The sequence below is a fragment of the Lepidothrix coronata genome, unplaced genomic scaffold (genome assembly GCF_001604755.1).
Source record: "Lepidothrix coronata isolate B3197 unplaced genomic scaffold, Lepidothrix_coronata-1.0 Scaffold134, whole genome shotgun sequence".
NCBI lineage: Eukaryota > Metazoa > Chordata > Aves > Passeriformes > Pipridae > Lepidothrix > Lepidothrix coronata.
In genome coordinates, this window is record NW_016690314.1 from 2,221,978 (window position 1) to 2,247,316 (window position 25,339).

The following is a 25,339-nucleotide window of genomic DNA, read 5'->3' on the forward strand; positions in this document are numbered from 1 at the left end:
GCTCCCAGGGAACAAGGGACAGGAGGAGAGGGAATGGCCTCAGGCTGTGCCAGGGGAGGGTCAGGTTGGATATTAGGACAAATTCCTTCATGAAAAGGGTTGTCCAGCCCTGGCACAGCTGCCCAGGGGTGTGGTGGACTCACTATTCCCGAGGGCACTTAAAAGCCATGAAGGCTTTTAAAGGCACTTGGGGACATGAGTTAGTGCTGGGCTTGGCCACACTCAGGTAATCACTGGACTGTGATCTAAGAGGTCTTTTCCAACCTAAAGGATTCTGTGGGGACTTCATAAGATGGTAAATCACCCAACACATTGCTGACTCCAAAAGCCCTCCTGTTCCCAAGGCATCACAGCCCCTGTGAGCACATTCCTGAGTTCAACATCAAATTGCCTCATTCCTTCCTCCTGACCCAGAGGGGCTTCAAGAAATTAGCAGTTAACTGGGCTGGATCACATACTGGTACAATGAGGTCATCACACCACTCTCCTGAGAGCTAGAAAGCTTGGATTTCCAGTTTGGCTGCTTTTATGCATTTTATCCAATATCTTAATGGATGTAAAACAGAACATGGATCTGAGAATAACTCTGTAGCTCGCAGGAAGGGACTGCAGCCCAGTTTAAAGACACCAGACCCCTCTTAAGATGGGAAAAATTAAAACAGAAATCCAAAGGTCCATATAATTTAAATGAAAATAAGGAAAGGAACTACCCTTTGGCCCCAGTCTCCATTAAGACAATCCTCCTCATACACAGGGAACACTTAAATTCCATGTTCTCATTCCTGTATTCCAAAGCACATGACATCACACTTGCCCATACTTCTCCACAACTCAGTGCTTTCCCCTCCAGATCTTTATGGAGACAAATGTGCACCAATTTCATTCTGAAAATATAAGATATTAATCCTCACACATTCTGTTACAAGGAAATCATGCTAAATTAGCCCGATAATTACAAATTGGGAATTATCTGGTCAAGTCTGATAAATGGGAGCTTTAAAAACTTTACCTTATATACCTCATGTTTCTCAGTATTTTACTTATAGTACAACTGCATGCTTAGGCATTGGGAAGAAGAGTCATCTACATGTATATTCTTGAGTTATTTTGCCATTTTTTTAACTTCCCAAAACTGCACAACTCTCCTGAAGATGTCTAGAACATTTTCAAACCCTGATATGCATAAATTAGTGGTGCTGCAGAAGGCAGCCCTAATTCATGCACTCACTGTGGACCCAATTAGTTCTCCTGTAACAAGATGCCAAACCCATTTCCTTAATAAAGCAGAACATATCACATCTAATATTTACACAGAAGGCAGAGCTTTAGCTCTGTCACTTTGTGCATCAAGTCCAGCTCTCAGCTCTGCACAGGCCCATCTCCAAGAGTCACACCCTGTGCCCCAGAGCATCATCCAAACCCTCCTGGAGCTCCAACAAACCTGGCCTTGGACACTCCCAGGGATGGGACAGCCACAGCTTCTCTGGGCAACCTGTGCCAGGGCCTCCCCATCCTCACAGGGAACAATTCCTTCCCAAAATCTAATTTAAATCTCCCCCACATGACAGGGACTCTGTGAGCTCCTCCTCCTCCTGCCCAGAGCAGCCCCTTCACCTCTGCAGGCAGGAGGTGACACCTTGGTGGGCAGCAGACAGATATCAGGGACAGTCTACCTTGATTATTCTCCTGTTAATATTTTAATCTCTTCCAGCCCAGATGGCTGAATTCCTTGGTTAAGGCTGGGACATGCTGAGGTTCCATCAAGAGAGAAGTGAGATGTTGAACTGGCACCAAAAACCCCCAAAGCTGGTGATCACGTTTGTGCCTCTGATATTTCTCACTCAGGTTGGGAACCAGAAGGCCTGCCAGATATCCATGTGCTCTGATGATCCTCTATCAACACCTCTATCTGCATTTTTAACCTCCTTCAGGTGTGTCCCAGGTATTCTGCCTGCCCCAAGTACCAAGAGCATCACAGAGGGCACCAGGTACCACATCAAGCTGATCAAATCCTAGGCCAAAGTATTACAAGTGGCTCAAGTTTGCCCAGTTAAATCCCAACAAAGATATTTATGGGGTAAAGAGCAATGTATATAACCAAGAGGATCAGGGTGAAACAGTTTTTGTATGAAGTGGACCACGAGCTGATTAAATGAAAAGGATCAAGTGCAATGGGGAACTGCTTCTCTACACCCTCTCTGAAACTAGTAATTTAAGATTTGTCATCCCACATGAAATATGCTTGCAGCAAAAACAACACACCTGATGTACAGTGGCAGAAAGAAGTGCATTAAGTCACTTCAGATGACAAGCAGATCATTTTTCACCTTTCTGGCATTTATTTCAAGCAGATTAATCACAACGAGCCATCCTGATTTTCATGGATCTCTCAATTGTCATTCTTTTACCTAAGACCCTCTCTTCAAGACTCTTATAATAAGCTAAAATTATTACATAAACGTTTTAGAGCAGAATAGCAAAATATATCCCATTTTTATAGCCACAAGAAGAATCTCACAACACCAGATGAGTAAAACAACCCACCCACAACAGAGTTGACTGAATGAGTGCTCACATTTTACATCCCACAGCCACCAGGGCTCTGGCCTTCCAGACCAAAATGATCCAAACTCCTGGATTAAAACCTCCCATGCTCTTTGCTCAGGTATGTTTTGTTTTAAGTGTACAAGTCTGCAATGAAGTTTGGCATTCTTTAAGCAGAGGGCAGTATTACATCAGTAAATGGTTATTAGTTACCTGCTCTACAGTATGTGAGATTACAGCACTTCAATTTAAGAACACATATTCCAGGTAACTGATTTTACAGACATAGAAATTTTCAGAAACTACAGCTATATTCAATTATGACAGAAAATTATCCATAGGAAAGCCTTCCAGTCTCTTTCCCCCCACACACTTGTCAATAGATTGCTTTACTTGGACCAAATCCCTCTCCTAAATCCTTCCTCAAATTTATCCCAGAGGGTTTACTCTTCTTTCCTCATTGTGTGTCCAAATTACCAGTTCATCAAATATAAATGTAAAGAGCTACTCTGTCCACTCTTACCCTCTAAACCCACATGTTTTCCCACTGCTCCTGGCCCTGGCACTGCAATCCTCAAACAGGAATAACTGCTCTGAGCATCCCTTTGATGCCAGGATGCTTTGGTCCTGCTGGCTCCTGTGATCCCTGAGCACTCTGCTGACGCTGCCCCTCTTAATGGAAAAGTTGGAGCTGAAGAACCTGCCAGGAGATAACATTCTGCAAAGCCTCAGCCTCAAAACTTTTCCTACTGCTTTGACATTTGGGTAACATTCAGAAGCTTGCTCCCACAGACACGTTATTCTCCACCAGTCAAGCGCTTCAGATGGAAAGTGTTATCTATTCCTAACTGACATCTTCCACTAAATGGAACATTTAATTAATTTGGGCCCAGGCCAGTCTGATCTCTTTTGCTTGCGTGAAGACGAACGCGGCTTGTAGCTCTTTGGCATCGTTTCTTCTCCTCCTCCTCCCCCTTAAAAGGAACTTTAGTTGTTTACAGAATAGATACAAGAAAATCCAAGCTGGTACAGTGACACATCATTAGTTAAAAATACACCACAGCATAAAGAGCTTTAGCACCGAGAGCGCATCGGAATGCGGAATTACACGAAAATGGCTTAGGAAGGGAAATCAAAGTCATCTGGAAACTGGGGACTTTTTCTGCTACAGGCTGTGACAGAACAAAAAAGACTCCAAGCACTTCGTGTTACTGCAGAAAGTGAACTTTAGTGCAATTAACAGAGTTGAAGATACAGTAAAAAGGGTTATAAAACTACTTGAAATGTATCTCTAAAATGCAGATGGTAAACACAGCGATGCAGATGGTAAACACGGAGTATAAGAGGGGAAAAAGTTCTCAAATGACAAAAAGCAAACCCAAGCCTACAGCTGCAGGTCCCTTGCCAGAGCCAGACTAGCATAACCGGCAAAGACAACATGTTTTGTGATTGCAGCAAGTTGCAGAAAGCACTAAAGACAGAGAAATGAAAACCCAGCAGAGATGACAGCAGGTCCTTGGGAGATTCCCTGTGCAAAGCCCTGGATCACTGAGCACACGTGCCACACGTTAGGACTGAGGGACAGAGACGAGCAGCTCCCCCAGGAACAAAGAGACAGCACAGGGATGCCCAGACTCTGTCCAGCTCCACAGCTCTGTCTGAAAACCAGATCTGAGCAGCTCTGTGCTGAGAGAACAGCACATCTGTCTGAAGGTGTCTGGAATGCTGTGCACTGACCCCCAGCTGCTGGGGACTCCTGGCAGCAGGGAGACAGAGCAGAGGTTCATGTCTCTGAGAAAAGACAAATATGGCCAGAGGTCCTCTGAGAACGACCACTTAGCCCTTGCTTAGAAATACAAGGTTCACACCAAAGCAATTAATTGGAAACCAGCAGATGAAATGTAATCAGGCAACACCATCTGTACAATGTGTGTGGAATGGTTTGGGGGGGGAGGGACCTTAAAACTCACCCAGTGCCACCCCCTGCCATGGGCAGGGACACCTTTCACTAGCCCAGGTTGCTCCAAGTCCCATCCAATCTGGCCTTGGACACTTCCAGGGATCCAGGGGCAGCCACAGCTTCTCTGGGATCCTGTGCCAGGGCCCCACCACCCTTCCCAGGGAAGAATTTCCTCCTAATTGATCAATCTTCCTAATCTTACTGACATCAAAGCAAGGTCCTGCCACTGGTCCCAAGAAGGCCCAAGCCATTTAGGATGCTTGAACACCAAAAGATCAGAAAGTGTAAGATCTTGATGCGTAAAAATAAATTAGGAACAATATATTCTTGTAGCTGTATCAAAAAGAATTACTGATATAAAAGATTGCCAATGGTGGAAGCTTGAGTTCAAGTGGCACAGCCTACTGCAGTTTAAGAGCTGCAAAAGAAGTCACCAAGAAAAAGTGAAAGAAATGCTATAATGACATTTTACGGGGGGGGGGGGGAAAGGAGAAGGAGCTCTAATCATCAGCCTCTGATGAGGTGTTTTAATTCTAGGATAACAGACTGTAGCAAAACCTAAGCAAAAACAAAGAAAATCAGGACACATCTGCTTGGCATGAAAAGAGGTTTTTTTTCCCCCGTCTGCTTCCTGTGGAAGAGAAAAAAAAGACTTCAAGGACTGTGCTGGATAAGATCTCCTGTATCAAAGCAGGTGATACAGTAGAATTGTGATAATTCTTGTGGAATGAGAGGAACGAAGATTAAGAGGAAAATGAGGAAATAAGAGATCTTTGAACTACTTTGAAGTAGGGCATCACAAAGCTGATCCAAATTCCCATTAACTTCAGCAGTGCATGAAATGCAGTTTACTGCCTGTAAGGCTCCATGTTGAGGAAATTCCGATATTGGGCAGCTGAGCTACTGAAATAAATAGAACAGAATAAGGGACAAGTGCTCTAAAATCCTGCATGTTCAGAACTGGTCACGAATCAGAGGCACAAATGAAAATACAGACCTGATAGTAAAAGGAATAATGATGGACAGGAGTTGTTACATGTGAAGAGCAATGAACATAGAGGCTGAGAGACTGAAGTGATAACTCCTAAAAGATTTACAAGTGGCAAGGGAGCTGAAGTGATGAGAAGAGACCAGAAGGAATTACAGACAGGAGACAAAAAATGAGTCATATTCCAATTCCTTCTTTATGCCACATGGTGTATTGAGGACAACTGCCACTCAATAAGTCCTAAAATAACATTTTACTAGAAAGCTTGAGCAGGGCAGTTGCACCACATCACCTTACAGATCACAGATCCCTTCCAAACTCAACTGTTCTACAAAAACAGAACTTGCAACATGGTGTATGAAGTTTAACCACTTAAAAAGAGTGATATTAGGAGAAATTGAAACTACAGATTTCCCAAGTAAGGTGATAAATATGTTCTTAAAATGGTATAAATAGGAACAATAACAAGTTTGAATGAATTAAACAAGACAAAAAAACCCCCAACAACTTATTTTCCTTCTCAATAAAGCCAACTCTGATTCAAAGAAACTAAGAATCAAAATTCAAAGAAAGGAAACCTTTAAAACTGACCCTTGATTTGAAAAAATTGAACCCCCAAATTGAAAACATTTCTCATCCCTTCAACTGGCACAAGGATCCTTTGAAGCAATGGATTCATTTGCCAAAAGGTCCATCTCTGCATCCCTTGTCCCAGCACGAAAGACAGATCAGGGAAAACATCTTTTGACTAAATCCCACTGTGACACCTTTTTGCAGAATCATATTTATAACATTTTTTATCAGTAAAAAGGCTGACAAAATCGATCTCAGTAAAGACCAGACTTAATATTTTTATCTGCAAAGAAAAGATTCATCTTAACTAATTACAGATTTTCTGAAGAACCTTAACTTCTGTTTGAGTTGGTTGTTTCTGGGTAGCAAATTTTTTAAAAGGAGGAGAAAAAGCATCAAGTGTTCCACAGTGAAGGGCTGACAGGATCAGGTGTTTCATCCAGACAAGGTTTTAGTTTTTCATTTCCTAATTTTTACTGAGAGAGATATCACTTTTCTCATTATCCCAGAATGGTTTGGGACCTTAAAGCTCATCCTGTTCCACCTCTGCCATGGGTGGGGACACCTTCCACTAGCCCAGGTTGCTCCAAGCCTTGAATCTGAGCAAAGAACTGAATTCCACTGGTGCAGTGTCCAAACTGGCAGCAATAATGCCACGTTTCATAATTCCAGCACCAAAACACACCTTCATGTTTGCAGACTTCAGCACTTTTTGCCTTACAAGTATTTGGGTTAAAAGGGCACGAGAGATGCACGGTCTGAACACCTCATTTACATCTGTAAAGTAAATGTTTGATATTCCACAAGCCTGAAATTAATTCCCTAAATGTTAATTGACGCTATTTAAAATCGCTGAGGGCACGTTGGAGGCATTTCAAGTGATCAACATGAGATTTGAGAGCAAAAAAGCCATTCCAGGAACGGGCAGAGCCACGGCCAAACCTCCTGTCCCACCTGCAGCAAGAAATGCTGACTGAAAACCAAGTGAAAGTTCTGTGGACCAGCTTGGAATAACTTATCAGTCATTTTTCATGACTGAGAGCATGTCTGGGACATGAGGGTCACCCTTTGAGGATTAATTTCTGAGATAAACAGCTAATGCCTCTTGGATGATTATGGTCAGAAGCAATTGTTATGGCATTTTTCAACTGTTCACTACTACAATAAAAAGTCACCAGGCTAAATTAATCTGCAGTTTAATCTAACTAAAATCCAACCTGGTTTTGTCTCCTTCACTTGAGAGCAGAGCTCCTTTGCTGGTGGTTTCAAGCCTTTTCTCATTTATACCCTGGACATCGCTGGTGACACGAGTGGAGGCTGTTGAAGCTCCCTCACCACTCAGCCCCTCATGGGCACATCTTTAAATAATTAAGAAAAAAAAAATCATAAAAGGCCAAATGATTTGCAGCCCCCAACCCCTGCAGCTCCACAGCCCGAGCAGCATTCCCACAGGGTTCCCCTCCTCCACTTTGCAGGAGAAACTACAACTTTTTATTCAGATAATCGACTAAAAAAGCATCACATGCCTGAAGACCGAGCAGCAGTTCAAACTCAATAGGTGTGCTGGGGAAAACACATCTGTCTGTGAGGAAAAGGAGACTCACATCACTGCAGAACTGTCACTCCAGCATTTTTCAGGAGCTCTCCACTCACTTAAGCAGCCCTTGAGGCACCAGCCAGCACGAGATACGGGATGACGGATGTTCCATCTCCACCAGCAAATCCTACTGTGATTTTAATTGAATTACAGCAGCCATTTTATTTTATTTTTTTTTTTTTGCAGAGCCTCTCCACTCAGTATTGCTTCCTTGCTCCCAGTGATTCAGCAGTTTATTTCTCAGTGCACTAATCCCTCCCTCAGACACTTCCTCGCTCCTTTCAAGCAGCGCTTCTGACAGCAGCTCCCCATATCTCTGTTGTTTAGGGCTCTCTCTTTTTTATTAAACAGAATTAAACAGACACATTTCTTTGGCTTTCAGGCTCTACCACTTTTACACCTCCACCTTCCAGCAGCTCATGAGTTGTCCTCACAATGTCCTGTTCCAGTAGATCTTTCAGCTCAGCTGACGACAGAAATTTTAAAAGGAGACAGAAGAAAGGGAACCTGAAGCCCAGGGGAAGAGAAGGAGGCAGTGACACCTGCCTGAAAACTTCAGCCAAGTGTGAAATGTTCTTTATTATATCTGCAAAATACATGTTTACTTTGATATTTACAGGAGGCTCCATAAAGCTGCCAACTGGTTATTTGAGCTGCTGACTTAGAGGGTGTAGAAAGGTCAGGTAGTAGGAAAAAATAAGGTAAAATAAGCAAAAGCAACTGTCAGGACCCACCTCTGCCAGAGCAGGTGGTGAAGAAGTGTCAGCAACTCCTATCATTCAATAACACCTTGGAATCCAGGCTGACATATCTTGACCCAGCTATTTAAACAGCAGCTTAAAACTTAGCCTGGTGACTTTGTATTGTAGGAATGAACAGTTGAAAAATGCCATAATAATTGCTTCTGACCATAATCATCCAAGAGGCATTAGCTGTTTATCTCAGAAATTAATCCTCAAAGGGTGACCCTCATGTCCCAAACATGCTCTCAGTCATGAAAAATGACTGATAAGTTATTCCAAGCTGGTCCACAGAACCACTGTTAGGGGCATTTTATCATCAAAGTTCCTTTCTCCTTAATCAAAGGCTAATGCAACATGAAATCCTTAAATATGGGCTGCACCACGAGATAAACTCAGCAACCTTGAAAAGGCTGGGAAATGGCAATTTGCACACACAAACACAAGATTTAGAGCTCCCATCATAACCTGCCTCATCAATCACGAGCAACAGTGGCTTTAACAGGACTACTTTCAGAGTGTATTAAACTTCACGACATCTTAACCTTCTTGTAAGGCCACAATAATCTCTTTTACAATATCAAACGAGTGCAGAAGGGCAGATTTGCTTCGTGCCAAAATATTCCTTGTGGCACATTTGAGAAATAACGGCCCTGCTGCCTCCCCAGACATCCCTTGGTGTTATTCCAGCCCCAGGTACCCACTCAGGGAACACAGACAACACACGCTCACACATATTCTGAGAGAAAACACCCTCAAAGTTTTGCAAAGCTGCTGGAATGAGGCACCCATGAGTTAACACCACTCTATTTGTCCACGTATCTGGCTGGTGCCTTTTGTATTCATCACATTCTTAGGATGAAAAGTCAAGCCATGAGGACTCCATCCTAAACATGACTCAAAATATTACCGCCAAAATCAAGCAAAATGTGAACTCTGCAGTGACTACTTAAAATCCAGCTTATATGTATCAAAAAGTTGTCGTTTCACTCTCCTGTAAAATCATCAAACTATCTCTGAGGTGCAACTTCCAAGAGGGCAGAGCCTGCTGAACTTTTAAAAGACAACTAAATCCAGCACAAAATGGCAGTTTTACTAATTCAGGGAAGAGAAAGCTGCCACTTCACTCTGGATGCCCTTGAAGACAGTCCCAATCCTTTCAAACCCTGCCTTAAACAACTGCTTTTCCAGAGTGTATTCACTGTAATTTCCTTTCCTCCAGCTATTACCCAGCACATTCAGCATCAGGACATTTCTCCAGCACAGCTGTACAGTGTCTACTGGTAATATTTCTAATTAAAATGACACTCTAAGCCTGGTTTTGAATAGAATGCACAGATGCCACCAGCTTTAAGAGGACTGTTAACCTGTTGCTGGTTTAATTAGCTTGACAGGTAATAAAGTAGAATTTTATAATTATACCATTACAATGCACAAATGTTTCCTATCAAATCGACTTAATTGAGTCACTTTGGCCAACAACAGCCAGTTTTGATTCACCAGAGCAGAAGCAAAACCCCAAACTTGGCTTCCTCAGGGCCTTGCTTAGGGCTTAGCAAGGGCCATGTGCTGCTGAGGAGTGGGGGTTAGAAAGTCCTGCCCTGTCCAAGAGATGAAGTGTGTATAAAAGCTGAATTTGCAGTCCCCATAAGTGGAATTTTGTCAAGCACAGCAATGTGTGTGACCACTCTCTCCTAAAAAACACTCTGTGCTTCGTTCTTCGAAAGCACAGCGCTGACCTCGAGGTTGCTGCTGGTCAAAGAGCAGAATTGAGATACACACAGTTCATATGAGCTCACAAAGTTCATGAGTTCCCAGCTCAGGACATCTCAGCAGCTTGAGTGACATTCCTATTCCTCTCCCCACTCCCCACACACCACAGGAACCCAGTTCTGCCTCCTGGTCCCAGCCCCGAACATTCCACAGCTCATCACTGAACTTTTCAAGGTTCTCATTCCCCCAGCACTTCCCCAGGTTTGGCTTTTGTTAAACACCACTTCACTCCACACCGGTTCCAGCACAGAATCCAGGCATTCCACCCAAATTCCAGTCACATCCTCACTAATGAGAAGTGGTTACCAAATAGTTGTGTTGCTCTGTAAAGAAAAAGCAAATTTCCCCCCTCCTGTCTGCAGCAGTGTCAGCATTTGCAAGCCATTATTCCAGCAGGAATAAGAGTGTCTGCTCCAGCCCTTCCCACCTCCTATCACACTGGCATCAAAGGATTTGGAATGCAGAACACAGGGCTGCAGCCTAAAAATAATATCCTGAGATTTGATCCCGCACTTCTTATTCAGGCTCAATTAATCAAGGTTGCCTAACTCTTCACAAGTACTTTTCATCAGCAGATTGAAACCACTTTCCAAACGAAATGGGGATCGGCATCTCCTTTTTACCGTGGGGAACCTGAAAATGAGATTGCACCTGAGAAAGGGCTCTCAGGCTAATTTAGGAGTACTGTCCAAAGGGATGAGGAGTCCATTATTCAAAGTTATCTTTTATATTAAGAAATAAGCTTTTCCTTTCAGACCACTAGCAAGTGATATATCACAAAATTTATCGTGCTGTCTTGGAGAACCTCACACTAAGAGAGGAGTGCACATTCCAAAAGAATATTTACATCATCTCCATAGCTTCAGTTTTCATTGGGAACCCTACCCAGGACTAAGCAGACATTTCTGAATTAAGAAATTAAGTATTTTGATCAGAAGCCACCTGAAACCTTCTCTGAACAGGCAGAAAAATAACACCTAAAGCTAAGAAGGAAGACGACATTTATATTTCAAATACTTAATTGTAAGATCTGAAAACATTTTGTTCTCCTTTGAAAATAACATCGTACAATTCATACTTAAAAGCACGTTTAAAAAAAAGCCCTTCAAGATAATTTCAGGTTCTATTGTACAAAACCCACCTCTCCACTAACAATACTGGTTCCCTTTGACATTCAAACTGAGATGCCATTAAGAAAATTTGAGTTTCAGAAACACCACAGGTTTGTTTGGCTAATTCAACTAGAGGGTCAGTCATTCAATGATTAATTAAACACCAGTTTTGAAAACCTGCTCACAAGACAAATAAGAGCCTAATCAGAAAAAAAAAAAAAAAAATCCACCAAAACACTACTGATAACAAGATATCAATATCCTTTTGTAAAAAGTCTATTCTTTAGCCTATGTGCATCCTTTTAAACAGTGGCTCAGTTATAAAAATAGTCAAGCTGAAGACAAGTTGTTCTGTGTTATCCATAAACCCTTCCATGTAAAATTGCATAAATGCAACATATACACCCTAAGAACTTAAAGACAGACATATATTCTTTTAAAAAGGGTGATTAAAATCCACTGTCAGGGCACTGAGAAACTCTGGGGCAGTTCTTCAGTCTAAGGCAAAACAATACAAAGAAGATTCTGATATTTCAACACAATGATGGCAAGAGTAAAGAGAAATTAGCATCATCAACACATCAAAATGAGTATTAAAGAATCATTACCTTCTCCAGTGCATGATAGGCAGACTTCAGTCAAATTTCCAATACCTGAAAGTACAAATTCAGATGGAAAAAGTCAGTTATACTGATATTTTAATACATTAAACTCATTCTTGTTAAAGTTGATTTATTTTACAGAGAAAGGCTGTCTTGGATTATTTTTAGTTGGGTATTCTCGAAGTGCCACAAGACAAAAGCAGTAACCTGGTCAGGCGCTCTACAGAATTCTCCCACTGCCTTTTCAGTTCCCTCCACTCCATGAGTCCATTCACCAGCTCACTGCTCAGCTGCAAACTCTCCACTGGAACTACTTGGTAAACCTTGTTTTACCAACTCTGATTTCAATAACAGCTGAAACTCTTTCCCTGATAACTCAGTGCAGCTCTCAGCTGACAACCAACCAACCTAAATCCCAAAGGAAGGGCTGAAGCACAGCCCTTTCCCAAGGAGTTCCAGTACAACCATTGGATCATCCAAACCTCACACTAATTGAAGTTTGAAAAGTAGGGGAAAAAAATGGGAAATTTCTTCAATACATGCTTTAATCATAGAGAGACACGTTTTGGGTTACACAAAGAACATGATGGATGGAGAAGATATGTTTATGAAATTAGAATTCAGTGAGGAGACCAAAATGTAGCAAACATTCAACAATGTAAGGAAATACAAGTTTTATAAAGGCATTTATTTCTGCACTATAGGAGAAGCAGGGGAAAAAAGTCTGACCCTTTGCCTAAAGATAAGCATCCATTTCCTCCCTGGAGGGTTGTAGGTTGGATTCTCACTCAGTATGAACAAGTCACAACCAGAGGATCCCTCTGCTTCAGTTCAAGTCTGTAGTACAGTTGCTACTAAAATCCCTGAGAAACCCATATAATTTGATATTAGAAAGGAATTCTTTGCTGTGAGGGTGGGGAGGCCCTGGCACAGGTTGCCCAGAGAAGCTGTGGCTGCCCCTGGATCCCTGGAAGTGTCCAAGGCCAGGTTGGATGGGGCTTGGAGCAACCTGGGCTAGTGGAAGGTGTCCCTGCCCATGGCAGGGGATGGCACTGGATGAGCTTTAAGGTCCCTTCCAACCCAAACCAGTCTTGGATTCTATGGATATAAAAGGCTTCTACACCACATTCTGTACTAAGAAATTACATCACTGGTAGTTGAAATGCATAATTATGCCTTCCTTTAACATATTTGCCCCACTCACACCCATCAGCAGCTTTTAGGCAGGACATGGGGTGACACTTCCCACTCTGCACAGTCACACTCATGGACCAGCCTGTCTAGTTTTCCTGGCACTATCTTCCACCTGAATTTGCTGGAGGGAAGAGCTCCCTTCCAGACCAAGAGGCCTGGAGGGGGAACAGGTGGGATCCAGCACCAGATCCGAGTCTGGGAAAGCTCTTCCATGGAGGAACAGGCTTCCAGGCAGGCAGAGCCAGATGGAGCCCCACCAAAGTGAGCACCGCGCCGGGTAGAGCGGATAAATATTTGACATTCAGAGCTACACTAATTAGACATCAAGAAGAAACGAAAGGTTTTGTACCAATCAAAATATTACTCTATTTACTGTAACTGTTCAACTTATCACTTCAGTCAGAGAAAGTTTTGGAGAACAACTTGCACGAGTTAAGAAATGCTCCAAGACCAACGTCGCTACGTATTTTTAGACACCTACAAATCCATCCCTTGGTGCTGAAAACAAAGAGAAAAAAAAAAACCTGCAGTTTCTTTTTTACTCTGAAAATTCTGTTCTTCTCAGCACTTGCCATCTCTAAAGTATCCCTGAACTTATGTGGGCACATGGGGCCAAGAGCCAAAGCAGAAGAGGTTTCTCACAGAACACCTGCCACCCAACCTTCAGAGCTGCATTTGCTTTGGGTTGTTGTTTTTGAAATCCCTGTCAGGCTTGTGTGCCTAACTGAGCTAGAACGGCTTTTTTTGGCACTTATGTGGGAGACTCTGGATCAAATCTTCATTTTTCTCTTCCCCCACAGCCCCAGCAAATGCAATTACTACCAAGCTCATTATTGCTTTGTTCTGCTGGAGCTGCTCCTGTTGGGTGGATACTCACCCGAGCAAAAATCTCATCTCCCTTATGCCCATCGAGGACTTTGGATACTTAATTTTAGGGTAACTGGTTAAAAAAAATCCTCTACCTTAGGACTTCTGTCTACTTAAGAGATCAAGCCAGCAGCACAGACCTACTCAAGTCCTTCAGAAATTTCAGATTCCAACCACAGAAACACTTTTATGGACAATTTCTTAGAACATCCTGCCTTGGCAGAGAGATACTGGCTTAGACCAGGGAACAGGCAAATTCAGAATGCAGTGACTTTGGAAATACAGTATTTCATCCCATAGGAATTGCAAGAGGCTGAACATTGCTCCTCATAAAAGCTGGAGATGTGGTGCTCAGGGACATGGTTTGGGGTGGACCTGGCAGTGCTGGGTTAATGGCTGGACTCAGTTTTAGACGCTTTTCCAACCTTAATGATTCTGTGTTTGAGATGGTGATTAAAATAATTGTACATTATCCTCACAAGAAGCATTGAGCATGGACTTCCAGGCTGGAAAACCTTCAGCATTTAAATTACACCACCCCCAAACATCAGCAGTGCCCAAGGAATTTTACTAAATAATAAAAAAAGCCCTCCTATACTGGAGGGCTTGGCCACAGCCTCCACTGAATTCTGACACACACCTTCATCCCAAGGGAAAACCAACCTGGAGCAGGCACTGAGGGACACACACTGTGCTCCCTCCTTTAGGTGACACCACACAAGACACACTAAAAACTTGAGTTTAGCAGGTTCAGTATTTTCTGCATCCCTTGTCAACAGAAGGCTTTGGAAAAAAAAAATCTTCAGAACACAGGCAGGAAGTTGTCTCCAAAGGAAAAGGCAACAACACTCCTTTAATGCAGCTCCCCAGTCACCACTGCAGTCCTTCTTGAAGCTGTAACTTCCAAAAACCCAAAAAAGAAACTCAGTTTTGTGCAATCCTCATTTCATGTAAAGGAACAGCGCATTCTTCAAGGAAAAAAAATATCACTTAAGGATAGAAAATAAAAATAGAGAGGCAGCACTTCATTTCACAGAAATACTGTGTATTTGCACAAAAAAATTCCACTTTTTGTTTTGTGTGTGTGGAGGCAGTTCCTTGGGAGCTGGCACCAGGGAGCACTGAGGAGAGCCTGGAGAAGTGCTGATCTCTCATCTGTTGCCAGCAGAAATCCATACATCACTCTCCAAGTTCATATTGACACAAACTAATGCAGACTGAGCTGAAAGAAGTTATCCCACTGAAACCCAAGGGGCATTTCCCACCTGGAAGTTCATTAGCATAATATGCAAATCCTGACATTCCTAATGCAGCTTTCCTCAGAGCACTTGGAGGGAAGGCTGCAGAGGAAGGTGATGGTACCTCTCTGTGGGAGGAAATCAAGCCTGGTGCACAAAAGGGACATTAGTGATGCATCAGGCTCTGAATCCCCAACCAAAATTCTCCCTTGGTCACTTCAAACAGGAAAATAATCAGCAAATGAGTTGTTGTATCTTTTTACAGTCCCTGGCTCCATTCTGGGTTTAGGTTTATGGAACCAGCCTGCTCTGGCACTGGTTTTTATTGCCTGTCAAACCACAGAGTTGTCCTGTCTTCCAAATTCACTGTTTTTAAAAAAGATTAAATAAGAAACAACAAGAGTTTGCACCTCTCTGCTTCATTCCAGTCTCAAAAGCCCTCAGACTATGGGTTTGTCTTTATCTCAAACCCCACGTATGCTGTTTAGGAGCTTTCCCTGCTTCTGTTTTCTAATATGACCTTGATATTCCTCAAACCTTCCACTTTTTATACAGGCGATATTCTTCACTTAACAAGCTAAAGAAACAAGAGAACCACACTCCTGTAAACTATTAATAAGTCCATAACAAGTGTGTCTGAACCTGCTCTTGCTTATTTTCATTCCCAGCAGTCCTACCAACCCTCAGGAGCAAAGATGTTCCCTGCAGCTGCTCTGCTGCCATCCCTATTCCTGCTCCTGGAGGACATTCCACACCCACCCACCTCTGCTGCCTCCTCAAAACCAAAGCCAGAGGATGTTGGCTCTGAGGTACCACCCAGTTCTACCCCCTGCATCAGCATCATCTCCCAGCTGCAGCCCAGACTCAGACTTGCATCCCTGGCTTTGCCTCCTGCTCAGGAATTCCAACACTGTTAATGAAACAATGGATTGATTATGGGAGCTCCACGGAAGAGACACAGTTTTCTGAAGCAGAAAAGATAAATCCCAGACTCAGAAGCATTTCCTGAGTGTTTAAACACTGCCTAGTGAGTCAGCCAAAAGCATTTTGTGAGTGTCATCCATCTCATGGAAGCAAAACTCAGCCTAATCCCCACCACCCCTCTCCCAGGGACTGATGGGTTTAACTTGCAAGCAAAATGCTGTCAAAATACAGATCTCATGTGATTTATTCCAACAAAAAGAGTGAAAAATGAATATTTCAAACTGGTATTTGGTCTCATCAAGTGTGGATGAGCATTCCACATTTATATTGGATTTTTAGGCTTTACAGTGCCACTTGTTGGATGCCATTTGCTTCACAAATGAAAAGAACATTGACCTGCATGGCTGCATATTGATAACAAATCTACAGACATCAGAATTCTTTGGAGAGAGCGTCAAAGAAATCACAGAGGGATTCACCAGCTGGCTCATAAACTGAACTTGTAAACTACATAACCCTTAAAATTGTCTTTGTTACTTAAAATGAGCTTCCCTGCCCCATCAGAATAGACTTAGGAAAACTTACTAGCTGTGTACAAAGGCTGTTGGATGTTCTTCCACAGCTGTTTTCCTATGGAATTCAGGGGAAAAGTCCATATATCAGGAAAAGCCAAAGAGGCTGCACTGGCAGAAGATGATGTGTTCATCACCTTTCCACTGTAAATGCAAAGTAATGAAACCCATTGAATTGGTTCTCATTGTCTGTGAGCGATGCCTCTGTCTCTCCAAAGTGCTGATTAAGAGATCCCGTCCTCATTTGCATCCAGCACATCAACTTCCCAAAGGTTATTGTAACTCAGCTTGTCAGGCTTTGATGACACAAAGGGAAAATCCTCTGATACAGTTTAGTTCTTTGCTTGTGTTTTTTCACTACCAAGATGGACAAACATCATTTTCCAAGCAGCAGAAGGGGGTGGGTTGTACAAGTTTTAGTCACCATCACCATAAGCTGAAGGTTTATAATCTTAATTTTTCATGAGGTGCCAAGAGCTGTACCAGACCCAGTTTAACTCCTTCTCCTCAGGGAACTGAGGTTGCCTGAGCTCTCCAAACCATCCCCAGGCCATGATTCTTTTGAGAAGAGCCACCACAGCTTTACAAAACCAGATGGGATCTTCCAACACTTCTATATTTCTGCACTTTAAAGCCCAAGCCTGTCTCAGCTGAAGGACATGGTGCAAAGGATATTGCCCAATGTCCCATCTGAGGGATTCTGGGCATGAAAGCACGAGCAGAAGTCACCCACCTGTACCTACCAGACAAGGGAGGGCAACATTAGTTCCCTTTCATTTCTTGTTCTTATCTCTCCATCATATTAAATGTTTTCTTCCTGGCATTGAAGTGCCAGAAGCAAAAATCAGAAGTGATCAGAAATCTCTCTAATCACTTGCAACCAATTACAAAGCACCAAACAAGAAAGGCTGGTGATAAAAACCAAATTGCATATTGAGTAATTAATGTCTACACAACACATAATAATTAGCAACCCTGACAGTTCATTTTGCATGTTTTACCATTCGGTTTTTATTCGAGGTGACAGTTTAGTGCTTATTTGCAAGCTAAGGTATGTATTCACATAGGCCCCTGATTGCTGCAAATGAAGGCCTTAAATATTTACTGCTAATAAAACATTTTCAACTTTCAGCAAAATTATCTTCCAGCACTCAGCAGTGAGATTTTTTTATGACCTTCTGTGTGGAGGAATCATGTTCTGCAGCGAGATAAAATGGATGCACGCCCACAGCCTCTCCTTGCTGGAGCTACAGCTCCATCACCATTAAATTGTTTGTTTTGCTTCTTCTTAATTTGTTCCTTGTCCTTGCAAACCCGAAGACATTTCAGATCGCCCACATACTCCCTCAACACCATGTTCTCCAAAGGGAAAAAAAAAACCCACAAGGTCTTTTGCTTTCCAAGTTGGTTCCTTTTAAGAATTGCTAAGAAGTTGCACAAGTAGGTCGCTCTGAGCAGAGTTAGGTGGAGTCTGCAGAGGGGTTTGAAGTTCAGTGTGTCCACATCAACCACTAAATAGACACCTCCTGGTGCTCACCCCCCTTTCTTTTTAAATTTTAATTATTTTTTGTTTAACCCGTTGCTCTCCAAAGTCTCGGGGAACGAACAGTTGGACTTGACATTTCAGTGGCCCTGTTGTATTCCCATTTATCAACGCTCTGAAAATCATCACAGGCACATTAACACACTGCTCCTGCTCCTGGAATCTCCCCAACAGCCCAGGGTGAAGCCAAGGGAGAGCAGGTGTCCCACTGGAAAAGCAGGAAATACCCAAGGAAACACCTCCACTTCTACAGCCTTGAGAAAAAAAAAACCAAACCCAAACTCTTGTTTTTAAAAATGCTGAATTGTAACTAAACAGAACTGTTACATAATCAATCTTTAAGACAATCAATTTAGCAAGTCCTGGGTGCCACCAGGGAAAGCTGGAAGCAATACCCAAAAAAGCCACCTTGACCTTAACAACCAGCTAGAAAAGGTGCTTATACACAGGATGTTGAGAACAGCAAAGTGATACACAAACTGCCAAGGGTTTGCAGCCTTAAACCCCAGAAAACTACTAAAAAATGTGGTTTTTTTTACCTTGTTCAGCTGCTCTAAGCAATGCACAGCAAGGAAAGCGTGAAATAAAATTGATATTACACATGGCAACAGCAAAAGCCTCACAAGAACTTCTCAAGTGCAGAAGAATCATTAGTGACAGGTACAATAAACCTCCCTGCCTGGAAAGAGCAATCAGGATTCCTTGTTCCCAGCAATTCCATCACTAATCAGCAATCCATGTGATGAAATTATCCCTCAGTCAGAGCCTTCTTCCAGAGGATTCATAAAACACCCAAAACCACAATAAAACACCACCTTTTCTAAGGTAAGTTCTTTCTAAATTACAGTTTATAAATGAAACCAATTGATGCATTCGAAAATCTCAGTATTTAGCAGCAACAGGCAGCAACTAAAGGTGAGTACAAGCCAAAAATCCTCAGAGGAGGAACAAAACGAGAAATGTTGATGGAAATAATGGAGAAAAAACTTCCTATCTCAAATAAACCCAAGGAGAATCTGCCATAAAGGTGGCAGGGATGGACTGTCCCCCATCTGGGACAAGGGTAAGCAGTTCCAAAAAAAAAAAAAGGTATAAAAATAGAAAAGTCCTAGCCAATAAGAATAAAATACTTTCAAGATACTTACTAAAATCAAGAAGTTTTAGTGAAGGTCACATATATTTATCACTCACAGCCAGCACGCTCTAAATATTAACTGTAAAATCAGAATGTACAGAAGCAAAAATTGCTTCCTTTAGATTTCTACTAATTTAACTAATATTCTTTCCCTAAATTTCACCAGAAACACTGACAGACCACAAGGATTTCTCTTCATCCAGCAGGCACATTCCTTCTCTTCCCCTTTAACTTCCCACTACTGCATCAACACTGCAAAAGAACTAGGGAATATTTTCTCAATTTCTTCTCTCTGAGTCACCAGGTTATGACTAGGGAAAAAAAAAAACCTAAAGAAAAAAATCAGTTGTAATGTAATCTCTCCACATTCAGAAGCACAGCAAGCTATTAGTCTGCATCCCAGTGATACCAAGCCCTTTTCATACCAACAGCAGAACAAGCTTAGCTACCCAGCCTTGACATCTGTCAAAACAGAACAGGTCTCAAGTAGTAATTTATATGGGAGCTTTTTTTCTCCCCCCTCCTCTCCCTCCAGGAGTTCAATTATTGCAGCAGTATCGTGAATAAGCAGGATTATTTTCAGGGAAAATTAGAGAAAAAGAAAAGGAAATACAATAAGCGTAGGATTTGCCAGAATCCCTTCCTTTTTCTTTTTAATACATGTATAAATTACTCACCCTCCCTTCATTTTATTCCACTGCTGCAGACAGATCAACAATTTCCCTTTATTTCACATTCCTATTTGCCACGAGGACAGAGAGAATGTGTGTTCTGAGCAGGCCAGGTTTGGTTCCACAGCCCAGAACAGCATCACCTGGGGCAGGTGGAAAAGGCTGAGGAGTTGGGTGTGTGATTCTGGGGCCAGGATCTGACCTCCATGATCCTCGTGGGTCTCTTCCAACTCAAGATATTCAATGATTGCAAGTTCTTTGCTCATTTTGTAACAGCAGCATTTTAAGCCATTTTAAAGGAGAGTGAAGAGCAAAGCCCAGTGTTTTTCAATGCTGAGCTGCTCAGCTCTTTGCTGTTCTCAGCACCAGGTCCTTTGGTACCCACCACTAAAACTCAAGCAAGAGCTCAGGCCACACTTCAGCAAGAAGAACATCCTAAGGGTGACAGGCTTTTCCAAGACTAATTCTCCCAGCAGCTTCATCTGGATGGGTGATGGGCTCAAAATGCTACAGCCTGTGGGGGGGAGGAAGGAGATCAAAGGGAAGGAGCAGGGGGGGAGTCACAGACAGACTTGCTTGAGGATCACAAATAACCCTATAAGAACAGCCAGAATCCTGCTGATGAAGGTCAAAAGGAACTTGGCAACTGTGAGTCCACAAACCAGGATGAAACACTCAGCCAACCACATCAGATCTTCAACGGCACAGGCAGAACCTCCAGAGCAAACCTGATCACAGCAACACATGGAATAGGTTGGGTTGGGAGGGATCTTAAACATCATCCAGTTTCAAACCCCCCTGCAGTGGACAGGAACGCATCCCTAAATCCCATTTTGACCCCACTGATATCCAGAGGGTCCAAGATGGCTGCAGGAATTACCTTACAGAGCTGGTGACACCAGCAAAGCATCTGGGAACTCAAAAAGGAAACAAGAAAAGAAAAGGAGTTTCGATTCTAAATGAAAGCAGCCAAACTTCAAAAAAACCCTCACGTTTTAGGGGGGAAAATTTCTTCCTACAGAATAGGAATAAGTTTGGATCCCCCAACAGATGAGGGAAAGCAACACCAGAGCCTGGCTGGTGTTCCCAGCAATGTCCACCCTTGGCCAAGACAGAGATGGATGAGCAGAGCTTGGGGGAGACAAAAACTGGAGGCTTTTGGTGGTTATTCAGTAAACTTGCACACTTATTTTCCATTTCACAGAATATCCTGGGTTGGAAGGGACCCACATGGATCATCCAAAGACAATTCAAGGATTATTTAATTCAATGTGCAGCTGAAACCTTGGAAATGGCAGCACCTTTTTCCAGCTTGCACCTGCAGCCAGGGCAGCAGCACTGACACCATCCCAGGATCAGCCTGGCCAGCTCCAGGCAGCACATTCTTAGGAAGCCTGAGCAGTTTGGAGCAGGATTTGATCCCTTTCCAGCACCACCTCCGGGGCAAAATAGCCAGTTGGTTCACTCCACTGTTCCACCAAACACTCGTTATTAGCAGAACAGATTTGTTGTGGCTGCCATGCCATGACTGGTGATGGGAAAATATGGCTTTGAAAGCAAAAAGGAGAGTCCCAAATTTGCCATAACACAGAAAAAAATCTGAATATTAACATCTTAGAAATGATGTTCACAGGATGTAACGTTCAAGGTGGACACAGTCTATAGAATTATCAGTGTAAGCACTTAATATGTTGTGCCATAAAAATAATGAGGGCTCTAAGATGGTGTAAATATTTTTTACATTTCACAGGAAAGTATAAATATGCTGCGAGTACCTTTATACCCCACATGAAACAGTCCAAGACTTTCAGCTCTATCAAGACAAGCACTCAGACACTTGAAACTTTCAGAAATCCAAGGTTTTCCCCCCCCCCGCACTACAGTTATCTTTTATATAATGTATTTAACTAAAGCCTGGGGTCAAGTGCAGCTTAGAGGTAAAGCAGCAAGTCACAAAACAGTTTTGCTACATCTACATAAATCAGACTCTGGCTTTTGGGCTGAAGTCTCTGTTATCACTGCAACAAAGCTGGCCAGAAAGAGTTCAAGAGAAATAAGAGTCACAAAACTCAACATTTTACTAGTAATGTCTTAAGGAGAATGGAATTTTTAGAGAAGTTTTGATTTTGATACGTATATTTATTTCTGTTCTGAAAAAGATAAGTTGCAGGTTTCCTTTTAAAAACATGCAACTGAAAAAGTTCAAGCGTTCAGGAAGTAAACCCCAGGGGTTTAGTTTTCCTAGCCAGTTCTATTAAAAACACACCCAATTTCAAATTCACATCAGTGTCAAATCAATCCTATCCCTGACTTTTAATTCCACTCGAATCTCCTGCTCAAAGGTGACATGGAACATCAGGGATCCTGCTCCCACCCAGCTGGAGTCAAGTGCAGCAGATCCATTTCCCCTCCCTGCTCCTCTTGAAAGAGTTAAGCCCAATATCTCCATCTTCAAAGTCATTATTCTATCAATATGCTGAATTATTTAGTAGGCAGCTGTTTGACTTGACATTTTTACACAGGTCATAAACTCCCTAATACACAGAACCCTCTGCCTGAGCCAGGATTTCCGTGGGATGAGGCTGCTCAGGGATTAAGCCACACACAGGCTGCTTGCAATCATATCCCACAAACCTGAGTTTCACCTGCCTTTGAGAGCATTTTATACATATTTTGATGAACAAACCCAATTTTCTTCCCCCCAAAAATACATTGTTATTTACACATCTGTAGACAAAACACTGATGAATTCTTCACTCATTAATTTTATCCTATCTGTACAACATGAAGGATATTATTTAATCTTAAAGGTTAAATGGGTTATGATTTGTATTAGGCCACCTCAAAAGTAGGAATGAGGAGGGTCAGGGGAGGTTCTTTTGGAAAAAAATTTCTGGCTGATCATCCCCAGAGCTTTGAGCAATGGATCAAATCACAAGGGAACTGGCCAAGTGCCTAAAAGAAGTTCTTATTTAAGAAAGATAAACGGTTCCTTTTTCTTTTCAACATTCTTTTCACATGCTTACTAAAATGCATGGAAATACAAACATATAAATATACATAAATAAATACATATATAATAGAACAGAAGGAATTAAGTTGTAAATGCAAGGGAAGGGAGAGCCAGGAACAACCCAGCACAGAAACCACCAAGGCAAAAGCTGCAGTGAAAAGCACTGTAAAGCTGTGTTCCATAGACAAAATCCTCTTTATACATGGCTACTACGGCCCAACAGTGGAAAATACACCCATCACTGTGGCTTTGAGCAGGAGTTCACTAAAATATCCTATAAGGTTCTGAGCAGCTTTAAAACCCAGCTGTAGGATGTGCACGACTTGCAACACGATGGTGCAAAGAAATCCCGAGTACAATGGTAAACCTGGCCCCAAAATGGTTCTCAGTACAAATTAATCTTTATTTACAACCAGGAAAAAAACCAGTAGATATTAGAGACCACCTTTCTGAGGCCAAGAGCACAGAAAAACGTTTCACAGGAGTCTCATTAGCTACAAGGCTTCTCTGACTCACGTAGTAGTAACTACTACTACCTACACACCCAGAGACCTCCCAGCGCCTCACGTTTGTTAATTCTTGTGTTCACATCAGCCCCCCAGCACATGTATCAGGGCTTATGTTTGTTGTAAAGGGATGAAAAGGACTCATCTGCAGGACACTGAGCACAGGTCAGTAATTAACTCCAGGTACACGCTCACATCATCAGGAAAACAAGGATTATCTACATTATAACATTAGTTTTACCAAGGGACGTGCACAGGAGATATCAGAGCAAGGAAAATAAAGTTCTGTGAAACAGAGCTCCCAGAGGCACAAATAAACACAGAGCCTGAGCAGAACAGAGCAGAGCAATTTACCCAGTCCTGTGCTTAACCCTCAGAAGCACAGAACTGCCTTCAAGTAAAATTCTTACTCCACCATGTTCCACAACTCCCAAAAGCCCAAGTCTTCCCTGAGCAGGACCCACAGCATCCCCACCAACTCACCAGGGCTGGAAAGAGGTCCCTCCTGCTCTCCCCAGGACACAGAGCCAGCAAAGCCCGATGGTCACCCCAGCCAGGCTCTCTAATGAGCTCCTGCAGTGCTCGTCTCCTCCCACCCCACCCAGGTGTGTGCCTGCCCACCCAACCGCGCCCACTGGGACAGGAACACAAGTTATTCCTTCCACGGCACCTGTGTGAAAATGCTGGGACGGGGAAATGCTAAATGAGGAAGAAAACTGAGTGGAAACGTGGCTTTGATGCCTCCTGATCACTCAGGGAGGACAAGAGAGGCACCTCCTCAGTCCCAGCAGTTGGATTATCACCATGGCATAACATTCCCAGGCAATATGAACCTGGCAGTGGTGTGGCTGGGAGATATTCTGCTGAGCCCAGAAGCAGCAGTGAGAAGTGAAAAGATACTGTCCCTTGAGCTGAGATAAAATCCTTCACTGAGCCCAGGGGCCTCACCAGCTACAGCAAAGGAAAGCCCCTCATTATCCAGGCACCGGCCCAAGAGGAGCCACGGACTATCCCAGGGGATAACACAGCCCTTGGTGCTACTCAGAGCTCTTTCATGAATCCCAAATATTCTCCCAGATCTTCAGAAGACAGAAACACAAATGCTAATGCAGTGGCCTTGAGCGAGCAGCAGCACGGGGCAGCTCCTCTCTCCATCTCATCCCTTCCCAGCGCACAGATCACAGCTCAGCCTTCCCCAGAGCTGCTGCAGACCCAAGGTTCGCTGCCTGCTCCGCAGCAGGGGAGGATAAAAGCCCCTCACTGGAGCTCGCAGATCCTCTGTTATGCTAATGCTCCGAAAACACCGTATTTCCTTTCAAAGGACGAAGTGCTGGAGGATGAAGGATGGGAGAGAAACGGGCTGTGACTGTAAAGTCTGGCATCAGAGCGGCTCCAGGAGGGGTGATGGAGGGCTGAGGAGAGCGGCAAGGGGAATAAAATCATCACTGTTAGGACTGGACATGAAAGCCACCATTGCCCTTGATGGCAGTCATAAAGTACACCCTTAGTAGGAATTACTGTAATAGGGTAATATTTTGTGTTCGAGCTGCTACATGGAGAGCATTCATCCGTGCCCGGCGCCGAGGTCACCGTCTCCCGCTCCCTCCCTGGGATTTACATCCACAGACCCAGCCCTTGCTCCTGTTACGAACTCTCTTTAGTGTGAGGAGTCAGAGAAAATACTTAAAAATGGCAGATGAACACAGGCCAAAACCAAAATGCGGCACCACACGCCTGATCTTGCAGAAAGCAAAGCAAACCAAAGGAGTCCCAGCTTTGTCTAGACA

At 43.0% G+C, this 25,339-nt stretch overlaps 1 protein-coding gene across 2 annotated transcripts in view; it reads right to left on the reverse strand.

The window, feature by feature from the left end:
* CNTN4 (contactin 4) overlaps positions 1-25,339 on the reverse strand; it is a 286,454-nt gene that overhangs the window by 235,426 nt on the left and 25,689 nt on the right. For both annotated transcript variants that reach the window (XM_017827120.1, XM_017827116.1), the window contains exon 2: positions 11,896-11,940. The gene's annotated coding sequence lies outside the window, so the exon portion shown is untranslated. The remainder of the gene's footprint in view (positions 1-11,895; positions 11,941-25,339) is intronic.